At 37.6% G+C, this 12069-nt stretch overlaps 1 protein-coding gene across 2 annotated transcripts in view; it reads right to left on the bottom strand.

Moving 5' to 3' along the window:
• KLHL2 (kelch like family member 2) overlaps positions 1-12069 on the bottom strand; it is a gene marked incomplete at both ends in the record, with an annotated part of 125576 nt that overhangs the window by 70241 nt on the left and 43266 nt on the right. The window lies entirely within an intron of this gene.

Below are 12069 nucleotides of genomic sequence, written 5' to 3' on the forward strand. Positions count from 1 at the left end.
GAAAGAAGAAACATGGGGGCAATATGGCTTTCAGGCAGGATGAAAGCCCCCTCTCCTATACTACCCTTTTTACAGCTGCTTCTTCCATTATTTTTAACCCAAGTTTTCTCTAAAGTCTCCAACTTAGTCAACAGTGACTCAAATGTACAATGAAGACAGCACCTACCTTGCAGAGTTGTTGAAAAAATTTAAAAAGTTCGTCAACCATTCAACACAGTGCCTGGCACATGACCAGAGTAGCACATTAGCGCTAATTCAAGGCTTTTGTTCTTAGTTTGAACATTCAATCCCATTACAATGAAATGCCACGATTTCCTTTCTCCCTCACAAGATGATGTTCTATGCCAGATCATTCACAATAAGCATAAGGTTGCTTTCTTTTTGCATCAAATATTCTAAAAGTAAAAGATATAATCAGGGACAATTTGGAAAAGAACAAACACAACATACAAAAATAGAAAATATATTTGATACCTCACTAATTATCAAATAAATATAAATTAAAATAAGAGCATTTTATGACTACTGATTAAAAAAATTAACATCAAACATTCAGGTCAAGGTATAGTAGACCTTGGCCCCTAGCACATTTTTGCTGTCGCTGTAAACTAGTCAGCTCTCTTAGAAAGGAAACAGGCAACATTCATAAAGAGCTACCAAAAAATATAAAAGTTTAAAGCCTTTAACCCTGAAAGTATGTTCTGGGAATGTACCTTGAGAAAATAGTTCAAAAAATGAAACAGGCTACATCCATGAATTCTACTTTAGCATTACTTATAAGAGTAGGGAAAAAAACAGAAACAACTAAAGATTGAACAGTACGACAATTAGCTAAATTATGTTACACTCACATAATGAAATATTATAATCAATGACAATGAAAACTAATAATGGTTGAAAAAACTAATATTTCTAAAATGTTTGCAATAAGATACAATCATATTATAAAATTAAGTGAATACACAGCTTTAACCTATAATCATTCTAGAAAAAGTTTAATGGACATCAATCATGTTCCTTTGATCTCAAGGAACTTGATTAGTAAGACAATGTTGAACAAACAAAACACCTGAACATTCCCACAGGATTCATTTTTCCTAACACATAGTGGACATAAGTAAAGAAAGTGGTCCATGGATCCTTCAATGACAGCTCGCCTCCCTGCCCTTGCATCCATCAGTTCCATAGCTGGAAGCTTTAGATCTGAATCTAATCTTATCTCTAAGCAGAGAGAACGCAGGGGCTCTAATTAAGCAGCTCAACCCAGTGGGCACTAATTTATCCCCACACTGATGTGGCCCTGGGCACTGTGATGCTCTGCTCCCCAGACCCAGTTCCAGCCCACATGCCCCCCTAACTAGGTCCCTTCTCCCAGTGGACCCTACTTTACTGTGTACTGACCACTTCTCCAAGAAACCAAAATCATGACCCTGAGTCCCTGCCCAGAAAGTACAAATGTCTGTTCCCAGGTCCCCTTCTTCCTGTCCTGCCAGGACCTCCTGCCTGGCTCAGCCTCGATTCATCAAACAGGGCCAACCTATCCTATGGGCATTCCCTCATTATTCATTTGAAAAACGTTTACTGAGCTTCTAATTAATACCAACCACTAGTCGAGTGCTCCTGCCCTTCACAGTGGTCTCTGGATCACAAAGTCTAAAGTTCACAGGCATGAGAGTACTCAGGAGCTGTAGATATTAATCCCCAATCTGTCACTGAGTTCCTGTAAAGCCTCAGGGGCAGAATAGAGTTAGTGTGTAAAGAATGGAGAATGGAAACTCTACCACAAGCTCTAGAGTTAGAGAGCTCTGGCCTTGAAGGCTGGATAAGCTCCATACTCACTGTATCACCATAGTCACTTAGCCCCTCAGAGCTGGAATTCTGATTTGTAAAAAAAATAAAATAACCCTCTGTCCAGGATGTTACAAAGACTAAATGAGGTCAGCATTTAGCAAAGTAACTGAAACACAGAAGGCAGATAGTCCCTTCTTCCAAGAAGAATATTTTATTCTATTTCTCCTATCATTAATCAGAATTAATCCATTTTAATCTCCTCTCCATAATCACTACAAATCAAAAAACATGACTGCTGGTCTCTCGACAAACTGAACATATATTTTTACTTCTATACGTCAAAATTCCCTTCTGTATCTCCATCAGATCCTCTAAGATTCTTCCTTTTCACAACCTCAGAATTTCATAACCAGAATTTAAGCTGGTTAGATCAGGGTTGTGAGGTTAAGGCATCGACCCACTGTCTAAAGAAGAAAATAGAGACTGACAAGTGCCATCAGTGGGCCTCAGAAATATATATTTTTTAAATTAAAATAAAAACAGGCAAGTTTATAGGGCCAAGATTATCAGTTAACGCAAAGAACAGAAGTAAGATATACATCTCTTAATACAGGGGACTAAGGACACCTCTGACTTTTCAAAGGTGTTGCATGGATATATTTACAACTATGGATGATAATCACCAAATTAACTGCCAAATATAATTGTCAAAATAGTTCATATTCATTATTTCCCTTTTGTGTCAGTCATCTGGTCTAAGCACAAATAGGATTGGATTAAACTTTCATTCAAACATGTCTGAAAACCAGAAATTTTTTAAATGAAGGAAAAAAGAAAATTCCTAATATGATCAATTTGAGAGATCCTTTACCAAGGGTTCATTATTCTTCCACCAACAAATATTTCTTCCTTGTTCCAAAATTTGTAATGTTGATAAAAATGGGAGAGTCTTTATCCAGCCATCATTGTTCAGTAGGTATCACAGAATAGTTAATGGGGAACAACTTTACATGTATAATAAAATGAGTAAGGCCTTAAGCAAGATCTCTATTTTAAAGAAAAATATTGGGTCATGTGAGGGCACAGTATGACTCAGTTACATCCTACATCCTCCTCTTCCTCTCTTTCTCGTTCTGTCCTCTCCTTCCTCTCACCCTTTTTGTCCATGCCTATTCCTTTTCCATCTTCTTTCTAAATTGCTTTATATTATTCAGAGGACCCCACAGATTACCAAATTTATTTCAATGGGATTTTTTCAAGGCTGAAAAGACTGCTAATAATTTTTAAAGACTTTTTTTTGTTTTTCTGTAAATATAATGCTAAATCAAAACAGACATACAGGGGCTTCTCTGGTGGCGCAGTGGTTGCGAGTCCGCCTGCCGACACAGGGGACGCGGGTTCGTGCCCCGGTCTGGGAAGATCCCACATGCCGTGGAGCGGCTGGGCCCGTGAGCCATGGCCGCTGAGCCTGCGCATCCGGAGCCTGTGCTCCGCAACGGGAGAGGCCACAGCAGTGAGAAGCCCGCGTACCGCAAAAAAAAAAAAAAAAAAAAAAAAAACAGACATACATGCATGTGCATATGTGCACACACACTCTCTCTCTCTCATACACACAAACACACACACACGTCATACACTCTTACTCCTTAGACAAATAGCTCTTTTCAGGTACATGTTATTTTTCATCAGAAATTATTCTGTATTCTCTCCTCTCAACCTTGTCTGCAATCAATATTCATACATCATCTCTCAACTTTGTTTCTCAAAGCCCAGACTTAACATAAAAAAGAGATTGTAAGATAAAATCAAATTATTGCTGGAGAATGAAAAGTGAGAAAATACATGATAAGAAAACACATGTTAAGCAAAACAAAGAAAAAGAAAAAAAATAAAATCATATTTAATAGGCAATTAAATAAGTTCATCCATCTTAATAACAGCCACTACCTGACCCCAACTAGAGCTTAATTATAGCGTGTTATTGTTAATGTCCCTTATCAAAGTGCTTTAAGTTTTCTTCATAACAGCCAAAAACTTTAAACACATGTTCCTCAACATGGTAAATTGCAGTAAATCCACACAAAGGAGTACTCAGCATATTTATAAAGGAGAACAAACTACTGGAACATGTGGTAACATACGTGAATCTCACAAATGTTATGTTGTGCCAAAAAAGTCAGCCTCAGAAGAATACATACTGTGTGGTTCTATTTATATGAAGTTCAAGAGGCAAAACTAATATATTAAAATAGAGATCATGTCACCCTCGAGTTAGGGTGAGGGATTTACAGGGAAGGGGCTTGAAGTTATAAATGTTCAATATCTTGATTTGGGTGGGGTTAACAGGTGTATGCATTTGTTAACACTTAGCAAATTGAACAGCAAATTGAACAGTTAAAATCTATGGAATGTAAACTACAGCCCACCAGGTGGGGGAAAACGATTGTTTTAAGCCAACACTGAGATTAACCAGAGGTCAGTGGAAGGCCTTTATAAATTATGAAACAAAATTTTTAATGGAAAATAATAATCCTATCTGATAGAATCCTAAATAAGAAACTAACCCCCCCAAAAAAATCAAATGTACTTACATGACCAAATTTCTACACTAGTCATCATAAGGCTTCTGAATACATGTTAGTGATACAGCTATGCTTTCACAAAGTAAAGTTATCATAAATTATATGTCCTCGGGAAAGGCACAAGTACACTTAAACCAGATGATCAGGGCTTCCCTGGTGGCTCAGTGGTTAAGAATCCGCCTGCATTGGCAGGGGAAACGGGTTTGATCCCTGGTCCGGGAAGATCCCACATGCCACGGAGCAACTAAGCCTGTGCGCCACAACTACTGAGCCTGTGCTCTACAGCCCGCAAGCCACAACTACTGAGCCCGCGCACCTAGAGCCCGTGCTCCGCAACAAGAGAAGCCACTGCAATGAGAAGCCCACTCCCCGCAAGGAAGAGTAGCCCCCGCTCGCTGCAACTAGAGAAAGCCCTCGCGCAGCAACAAAGACCCAACGCAGCCAGAAATAAATAAATAATTTTTTTAAAAAACCCAGATGATCAGAAGTGCATTAATTTTACTAACCTGACAATGGGATTAATACATCAAGGTTCAAAAGGTAATAATTTTTAAAAATTGTATGTCAATAATGCTAGGGCTTATAAAACCTTTGGCTTATCTCAAACCACATATGCCAGAATCACAGATAAATTAACAGCTCTAGACTCTAACCACCTAAACTGGTTTGGAGAGACAGACCCTTAACACTGGCCACATGCCAGATGCAAACATGCTATCTCCCACACAGGCTCCATACCTAAACATGAGGCAAAGATCAAAGATCAAGAAAAAAAATCCACCTGATAAGGATTTATTTTGAATTTTTCTCATCCTTGCACAAATTATTCAATGTTGCTTATAAGATGCTAAGTCATAATCAGGATAGAGTCATTTTTTGTTCATCAAGATAAATACCTTTTATATACCACATGCAGCACCTTAAAACATGAACTCCAAAATGACTCAATCACCTGGACATCTTCAAAGATTATGTATTTTAATGATATGAGGTTACAGCAAATAACATGGCCTAATGCTTCTGGAGTAACTAGCTTTTCTCCAAACAAGAACTTAAAAAACCACTTCAAGTGTGATGTCCATCTAGTTCTATAGGATATTCTTATAATAAAGCTACTAGATTTTCTCAAACTAGCTGACCTCAATGGCTTCTTCCATATTAAATTTTAAATAAGTTCTTCATCTGTTCTATACTCTTAACTTATATAGAGTAAAACATAATTTAATGGCATGATTAAAAATGGATGTTCTCATTGGTCAAATATTTTGATTAAAATTATGAGGCTTACCGCGTTCTAACTTAAAACAATAAAATACAATTAAGATCAAAACTCAGCTGTAAATAATTTAAAATTTTACAGTAATTATTAATATAGAAGAAAGTCATCATTTTTGCCTCTGGATAATAACAATAAACTAAAATTATCACTATTCTGGTAAAGTGATAAAATACTAAGTTAACAGATCTCTAGGTATTAGAATGTCAGATAAATTCACTCCCATAATAGGATTTTCATTGCAATACCATAAACAACCACTAATCCTAAAGGTTTGATTCAAGGCATTTTAATTTTTTTTTAAGTTTTAACAAGTGTTTTCCAAGCACATCCTCTGCCAAAACCCTTTTAGACACAAAGGACTTAACGCTCTACCTCATATAAGAGAAACAAAACTCAAATGGAAAAACAGTAAGCTTTCTGTAGACTCTGCTATGAGAAATATCTCCAGCCACCACATTCAAACCAATGGAAAAGGCTGTTATAAATCAAAGATATAAAACAGTACTGCCATCACTCCTGAGTGCTGTCTCCACACTAATCCAAATACACAAGACTTGTTGGGTGGAGAGAAATCAATAGCAAATTAAGAATCTTTTATTTTTATTTTTTTTTGGTTACAAATAATACATCCTGGTTATAAAGACTGAGAATATAGAGTAAGGGAAAGATTACATGAGCACTTTTTTTTTTTTTTTGTGGTACGCGGACCCCTCACTGTTGTGGCCTCTCCCGTCGCGGAGCACAGGCTCCGGACGCACAGGCTCAGCGGCCATGGCTCACGGGCCCAGCCGCTCCGCGGCATGTGGGATCTTCCCAGACCGAGGCACAAACCTGTGTCCCCTGCATCGGCAGGCGGACTCTCAACCACTGCGCCACCAGGGAAGCCCACATGAGCACTTTTTATCCAGCGATCCCAAATAAGCTCAAATGAGTTCTTCTTCCTCACGGCCTCAAGTCTTTTTATTGCTGTTCCATTTTCTGGCTAACGTTCATAGAGCACTTTAATATTTTTAGAAGCTTTAACTAGTATATTTTACAACATTTCTACGAGGTGTCAAAGCATCATTAGCCTCATTTAATAGCTGTAAAAGAGACAGAAAGGTTAATGTCTTACTCAAGGCCATTAGTGAAGTCAATAGTAAGTTCAAGATTTGAGCTTTGAATTCTAATAGGACAACTAGCCAGAGTCCACTGGCCCATGAAGTTTCTAGCAGACAGCCAATCTAAGGGCTCCTTATTATGTTCTGAGTTGTTCAACAATAATTTAAATATGCAGTATTATATACTCACTTAAGTAATTTTATGCTAAGATGCCACTGTAAAAATTTGTAAAACTGTTCAGTAGATGTTTTGTTCACCTTGAAGATGAGCCTTCCTTCTACTGAACTCCTTTGGTACTTGGACAACTTCTAAATGTGTGGTTCAGAATGGAGAATGGTCATTCAATCAGGATAACTAAAGGGCAGATCTAGAACATGACTGTAACCAAGCTTAAACCATAATCAAGTGTACAGTTATAGTCTCTGTCAGAAAAAATTATTTTTAACATAAGGTGCAAAATGGTCTATGTTATTCAATTTCCATATGGAGACAGATGGAGAGTTCAAAAATACTACAGCCCTCTACCCTCTGGTTGGAATTCTAGCCTCAACAAGCACTGTGGCTGGTACAGTTTGTCACATGCTCAAGTGATTGAGAGTAGAAAAGACAACTACTGAATATCAAATGTTCAGAAATGGGTTATCTGAAGAGCAGTTATTTGTCAGAGTTTTTCTGGATACCACACAGCGTGGAGAGACACTGGATTTGATGGCACTCAATCAATATTCTAGTCACTAGAAATGTGTGTTTGATAGTTCATTAGAGCCCTCTTTATCCATTTGAAGCAAACCCCCTTCTCTGTGACTCCACACTAACCACACAATCCTCTGATTACTAATTATATCACTTAGATACCTAGATCCTAAGAATGATGCACACTGGCTAATGTACACATATATACAGTCACTAGAAACACCCAATTACATGCAAATAGGCTGTAAAGGTTCTCAGGACAGAGGCCTTGTCTGTCTTGCTTGATATTGCATTGCCAACAGCTGGAACATTGTCTGGCACAAAATGGATGCTCCATAAATTTTTAATGAACTATTATTGAAAACTGGAATTTATCAGGATCAATACTGGCAGTGGAAAAACAGGCAAGCTCAATAGCTTAGAAGTATGAAAGAGAAAGAGCAAGCCATGTATAAAAAGCAGTAAAATTGTTATTAATCCTTATGTGAACTAGCCTGGTCTAGCTGCAGACCTTAACAGCCTTAAATCTTCAAGTTCAGTCCAATTCAGTCCTAAACTAATCCTGACCAAGACTGCAAAGTTTATTAGGAGCCTAATCAATGATTATGGTCCATCATTAATCCTGCTGCGCTAAATGTGGTGTGCTTCCCCAAAGCACCCCCATGCTTACCAAGCCACAATGTGAACCCTAAAGCCCCACAGAACTGAGCATGACCCCAGATTCTGGGTTTGCTGTCTGTTCCCTAACAGACACCACAATCCCAAACTTACTTAGCTCTGGTCATTACAACTGCCTAGCCCTTACCAAGTCTCTTTCCAGACAAGCCAGGAGCTGTACGCTCGGATCACTGTTCACTCAGGGGAGCTCTTCCTGAATCAAAGACATTGTCATCAGCCTAACAGTAGGCACCAGCACAAGACCCTGCTGCCATGCATCCTGAAGCACCTCATTCATACCTGAATTTGTCACTCATCCTTGAACATTTTAATTTGGAATTCATGCCACCCTCAATTTAAAAAATATTCATTGAGTGCTTGCCACCTGCCCTGCCCCAAATTACACCCTTATTCCTAGCCCCATTTATTTCTGGCTCAAGCCTCAATCCCAACCGGGCTCTTAATGAAGTCCCAGCATGTCTCACCTCTATATAAACTAGTTATCTAATCACAGTGTTCCACAAGGTCTTATATAAGAAAGAACAGAATCATCCCCCTTTTTCAGACAAGAAAATCAGGCTCAGAGAGGTTAAGGGATATGGACAAGGTCACACGGCATTTAAACAGCAAAGCCAAGATTCAAATTCAGTTTAAGTCTATACTCTCTCCATTACGTTTTGTTCCTTGTTCATTTTTTGTAGCATCAGGACCATCATCAGCATAGGCCTGACTACTCAGCAAATATTCCGTCAATGTCTGTTTAACTCATAGGGTGTCTTCAATGTCCATTTTTAAAATAAATATCCATCAACAGGAATCTCATTTCAATGTTTATTTATACAATGCAGAAATACAGCAAAAGCACCCTTTACCAACCTCCCCGTTTAACCTACTGGCCTGACTAACCAACTCTCCCACACCCTCTGTACACACTAACAGGCTTACACACTTCTACCGCTCCTCTCCAGCTGAGATGCAACTCATCAACTCATGCATGTTAGGTTTGCTCCCAATTTGTTTGGAACACATGCACTTGTTACTGAAATGATATAACTTGAATAAATATATGTAATCCAATGACATGTGCATGTAAAAAGAGAGCTTTTCTAAGAAAACTAACTTGATTGCTTTAGAATGATTTGATCAATGTGTTACCACAAAAAAAATTCTCAATCAAATTAGACATGTGAGGAATGTCAGAGAAAGTGTATAGTCCGAAGATGACTTTGCATTGAGATTTCTTTTCAAGTGTCTGAGCTCTGGCCGCACTTTAAAAGCACTGGGTAGTTAGAGCTGATGTACCAGTGTGGTGTGGTATGTGCAAGAACAAGCGTGTGGCTCTCCAAGCAGCGGGCCATACTTAGTTTTACAACGAAAGACTAGCATACAATTGTACAGTTACATGTTTGGGGTTAAAATAAAATATTTAGGGTATACAAGTACTCTTTTTTAACCGTTTCTCCCCTTCAGCCTTTTTTTGATCAAGTGGTCAACCATATCAACAGGACTCCTACCATGGAAGCCCCTCCTACGATGCCCTCCTTTCAGGAGCCCTCAGGGGTAGAAGGCTCCACAATGACACACTGTTGTCACTTCTGGTCCCATCTCAAACAACACCCTGCCCTACACCACCAAGGAAATGGACACACGAGCTTCGATTTTCTACTGTACTGAGGTTGTGTTAAACACTCTAGTGTGTTTATTACCAATAATTAATTTTAACTATCTCTTGAAAAACTCTTGTTTAAATTCTGTTCCTTTTTGGAACAAAAGTGAGTTATCTGTAATGAGGTGGATGGAGCCAGAGTCTGTCATACAGAGTGAAGTAAGTCAGAAAGAGAAAAACAAATGCCATATGCTAATGCACGTATATGGAGTCTAAAAAACGGTATTGATGAACCTAGCAGCAGGGTAGGAATAAAGAGGCAGATGTAGAGAACGGACTTGAGGACACAGGGCGGGTAGGGAAGCTGGGATGAAGTGAGAGAGTAGCACTGACATATATACACTGCCAAATGTAAAACAGATAGCTAGTGGGAAGCTGCTGCATAGCACAGGGAGATCAGCACGGTGCATTGTGATGACCTAGAGGGGTGGGACAGGGAAGATGGGAGGGAGGCTCAAGAGGGAGGGGATATGGGGATATATGTATACATACAGCTGATTCACTTTGTTGTACAGCAGAAACTAACTCTACATTGTAAAGCAATTATACTCCAACAAAGATATTTAAAAATAAATAAATAAATAAATTCTGCTCTTTTTTTAAAGAGATGAGATTTTCTATCTCAAATAATTCCAGTTTATGCAACATAAAAGTTTAAACAGTTCATGAACTGTTTAAAACCCATCCATTCAAAATTATCAGATGCTTCTTCAATTCTGAGATGATAAAAGTTCTAATGTAGACAGAACCTATAGATGAACACTTATAATATTAATTTGCGAATAAGATCATTTACTTACATTGGCACTGTCTATTAATAGCCTTACCTTAGTTTTTCACACTTACATCAGGTGAAAAACTCTTATCTACTTTTAGCAAGCCAAAACAAATGCCCAAAAGCTGAGAAGTAAAAACATATGTAACAAAACCACAAATTTAGCAATGAAGTAAATGTTTTAAAAAATTCAAGATCCTTTAGGATTCTCCAAAATGTTCATCAACACATCAAATGAAGAATAATAAACCTTCAATAATTTGGGGGATACTGAAAAAATTTTTTTCAGTTATAAATGTACTTTTATTTTTGAATATACAAACTCTCTTTTTCAATAACACTAGTAGTTAATGACAACTTAATAGTTGCTGTGTGATGCTGAACTAATTACTTAACCTTCCTGAGCTTCCTCATTTGCAAAATAGAGTAATACCTATCTAATATGCTGGTGAATATCAACTAAGACATATGTAAAATGCCTAGCACACAGGTGAAGATAAACCCATGTGAAAACCCTTCAAATACACACACACAAACACACACACAAAGTCAAGTATTCTTAATGGGGAAGGTGGGAGGAGACAAAGTACATGTATTCTCTGAACATGTAGGTGAAACTTCATGCATATATACTTTAGTGCCCTTTACTTGGGAAAGAGTTCAGTTTTTCATTAGCTTCTCAAAGGAGTCCATGACCCCAAAAAAGTTTACCTCCTTTTATAGTAGGCTTTGGCTTTATTTTCTTTGGTCCCATATATATAAAGTTTATAATATTTGATTGGATACTTTAAACACAAGTAATTTAAATTATTCAACAGCAACAATAGCAAAAAAATTCAATTAAAGTGTGGTCATGGTAAAATATGTATTCTCCTTTTATTTCTCTTTTAAAAAAAATTCATTTGGCTCAAAATATTCCCCAACGTTACCATAATTAAAAGCAACCATCCAAACTCAAAATCAAAGTTTGAAAACCTAAACAAAAAAACAACAGCAATAACAAAAGAAAAAAATAATCAGGAAACCCTAAACAGCCAGAATTAAAACCCTATTACTTATATAATAAAATGACAATTGTCCCTTCTTTAGAGTTAATCTTTCAAACTACTTCATTCCTTCATTTTGACTCAAAGTTAACAATATTCACTTCAAACAGTTATTATATATATTTTAAATCTATGTAATAAGGAGACTGCATAGTATCGCAGAAGGGACCCTTAACTAGGAATCAGGGAAACCAGGGTTATGGTCCTGTTCTGTCACCAACTGACTCTAAGACAGCTGGACCTCAGCATTCTATGGCACTATGCTTCTACATAAAAACATGCAGTCCCAAAGTAGAAGACTAAGATACCTGCTATCCTAAGACTATACTTTATTACTAAAACAGAAATGTACAAAAGGGAGGTTACCTGACAAGAGATTTGATTCTAGGTCTAATGAGAAAATATACCGACAACAATAAACCTTTGAATTACAGAAAGTTCCATCAACACTCTCAGAGCAGATATACTCAGAGCAGAGC

The sequence above is a fragment of the Hyperoodon ampullatus genome (genome assembly GCF_949752795.1).
Source record: "Hyperoodon ampullatus genome assembly, chromosome: 1".
Lineage (NCBI taxonomy): Eukaryota > Metazoa > Chordata > Mammalia > Artiodactyla > Ziphiidae > Hyperoodon > Hyperoodon ampullatus.